The following is a 3,490-nucleotide window of genomic DNA, read 5'->3' as shown; positions in this document are numbered from 1 at the left end:
CCCGTTGCGCTCTGCAATTTTGAATGGTCACGTAAATACGCATGCGTAGATATATTTACCTCTAAGCAGACAGCTTTAGTTACGCGCACACACAAGCATTTGTTCATAGTCTTAAGTTGAAGTGGGACTTATAAAAGCGATTCACATAATTTCGCATTTGGGGATGCCGTGTGCATATTAAACGAAATGTTGCAATCGTTTTAAAACTTTAAATGCTTCTCTCTCAAGGCCTTCACCTCAAATTGAGTTGATATGTCCAACTATATATTAATTATATTTTATGTCCAAGACGTGGTTCCGGTTTTTTTTTCGGGTGTCAATGAAAGTGAAACAAACCACCAGGAAACAGACATAAAAAACTGTTAAATAGGATGGATCAAGTAAGTCTCCGGCAAAACAAACCACCAGGAAACAGACAATAAAAACTGTTAAATAGGATGGATCTAGTAAGTCTCCGGCAAAACAAACCACCAGGAAACAGACAATAAAAACTGTTAAATAGGATGGATCAAGTCTCCGGCAAAACAAACCACCAGGAAACAGACAATAAAAACTGTTAAATAGGATGGATCAAGTAAGTCTCCGGCAAAACAAACCACCAGGAAACAGACAATAAAAACTGTTAAATAGGATGGATCAAGTAAGTCTCCGGCAAAACAAACCACCAGGAACCAGAAAATAAAAACTGTTAAATAGGATGGATCAAGTAAGCCTCCGGCAAAACAAACCACCAGGAAACAGACATAAAAAACTGTTAACTAAGATGGATCAAGTCTCCGGCAAAACAAACCACCAAGAAACAGACATAAAAAACTGTTAACTAAGATGGATCAATTAAGTCTCCGGCAAAACAAACCACCAGGAAACAGACATAAAAAACTGTTAACTAAGATGGATCAAGATTTCTACTAACAACACCCATACAATCTACTAGATAATGGATAAATAGCTCAAAGGATGACATCATAAATATTATCTAAACCATGATCTGACGAATTCATTATTTAATTTGGTCGAATTTATATCAATATTATTTATCACTGTTTTTGGTAGTGTTGGTATTTTCCAATACACAGGCAAAGTAATAGTATATTACTTTAGTATTTTATATATTTACATTCTGAGTATTATCATAACAAACTTCAGATCTTCAGACATCTGGCGTTTTTAAACGCGTGTCCCCAGTTAAGTGTAAAAAGCAGTACTTGTTCTCGTGGCTGCACGAAATCGTTTGCAAGTTATTCTGAAGGAACGAAATATAAGCTTAAACCTTGAAAGACTAGTAGTCAACCAAGCACGTATATTACAAATTAGGCTTTTCCATATTTATATCTTGGGCAGGCTACGTCACATCGACCGATATGTTGATCCCTTTAGCCGTCTAATAATATATAGGTACTTAAAACATATACCTTTGAATTATTCGACTACCTGGACAGTTATGTACAAACAGTAAAATAATATCAATATAGTATTATTCAACTTCAGAGCCTGCTTGAGATTTGATAATAACCATTATTTTGTAATACAATTTACTGTTGATGTACAACAGATTTATTACCTTGTGCACTCATCCGTAAATTTGCGCTGATTGTAGTGATAAAATATGTAAGCCAAATAAAGACAGCCCTTATTCTTTGCAAATTTCATGTTATGTTAGTTATTTTAGCTGATTGTCAGTTAATATCGACTTTTGTTGCCATCTGTTTAAGATATAAAATAGTATTGATGTGAAATACAATAAGGCCAAAGGTCGATCTGCTACAAATAAGTCATCTCTGTAGAAAAATTTGTATACGCCTACATGAAATGAAACGCCACAAATGCCCGTCAACACTTTGGGCGAAAATTGGTTAATCTATTTTTTATCACCCAATATGAACCCTTTTGAAAACTGACAATTTAAAAAAAATATTGCACTTGACCTTTAATTTTTAGCTCGTAAACACTCTAGAAGGCACTACAATTTTTATACGGATTCTGGCATTTTTACTTTCATTTTCACCTAAAGATGAACTCTATCGATAAATTAAAAGAAACCCAAGAAAATATTTGATGTGGTTTATTGATAAGTTGAACTTTATTTCCCTTGTTCTTCGAAGAGCGCTCAATTTTTGGGTCGGTAACATTTTACAATGTTTTAACGGACTTTGACAAAATTTTGCCCAAGGAGTATATAAAAACAGAAGTTGAAAATTACTGGTGATGGTTGCCGTTCTGCAAAATGTTCTTACTTAGGAAAAAAGCTGGGCGTATATCATCGTGCCTGGCAAGTCATCGTATATTAAATCCTGTATTTTTTCAGTCAAATATACAGGAATACAAAAACTGCCGACTGATTGATTTATTAATTTAGTCGCACAGTAACATCCGGAAGATTCGAACGTCGATCATGTCCTTCCCTCTCTGGCAACACCTGTCATTACACATAATCTACAAGAACTACTACACGATAGTAAGACTTGAAGTCGAGTGTGTAAGGTCAAGACAAACACTGTGTCAAGGCTAAGTGTTATGTTCATGTTATAACAGTACATATTTACACATGATAATGGAAGTCTTTTGTTACGTGGACGAGTCTCTTTAATCTACTGGTTCTCATTTTGAGATTAGTGTTCCTATATATAATACCAGTCTGTACTGTAACAGTTATTTATACCTAGTGGACAGTTTAGTGTATATCGTGAATTAATAGTAATTTAGTTGTAAATCTGTCAAGTAATTGCTTTTGAACTTCAAATATCAGCAAGGTCAGTTTTTACGATTTTTTTGGTATTTTTTCTCATTAGTAGACTACTGTGCAAGCGATTTTTTTTTAACGCAACCACATACGGAAAATTACACTAAAAGAAATTATAGGTTTGGGTGACAATGAGCAATTATTTTTAATCTTTATGATTGGATTTAAATGGAAGTTTTTGTCATTCTGTTCTGGATAGACAACCAGATAATTTCAAAACATATCTGTCGATCGAATGAAAATTCGTTTGAATTACAAACAATCACCTTTAAACTTATAAGAAAAATATCTTTTTCGTTTGTTACTATGGAAAGAAATTTATTCAACCTGTTACAACATAAATGTTTCGATCGACGATATTGTTTTACACTTTGTTGACAAGGTCAATTTTAGACCGAGACGGTTGATTTTCCACTAAGTCAATATCGCCGCTCTTTTCACAGCATTTCATTCAGAGGGAGACAGCCGTGAATTGAATCTTTTCACGCCATATTTTATCTTTGTGCAAAGATACTCGAAAAGAATATTTCATCGGAAATTTCTATTTTCATCCATTTTTTCAAACGATACAGATTGTCTTTCGTAACAAAAATGTCAAAATGTTATGAAACGACTATTATAAAATATATTAAAGGAGTAGATGCACCAATCATACCTTAGCTTCAGTAGCTTTTTAGCTAAGCTAATTAGTGATTGTGTTTACAGCTTACCGTCGAAATTTGACGCTTCAAATCCAAGTAGTCCAGAATT

This window comes from Lottia gigantea (assembly GCF_000327385.1).
Source record: "Lottia gigantea unplaced genomic scaffold LOTGIsca_189, whole genome shotgun sequence".
Lineage (NCBI taxonomy): Eukaryota > Metazoa > Mollusca > Gastropoda > Lottiidae > Lottia > Lottia gigantea.
This window is presented reverse-complemented; position numbering follows the sequence as displayed.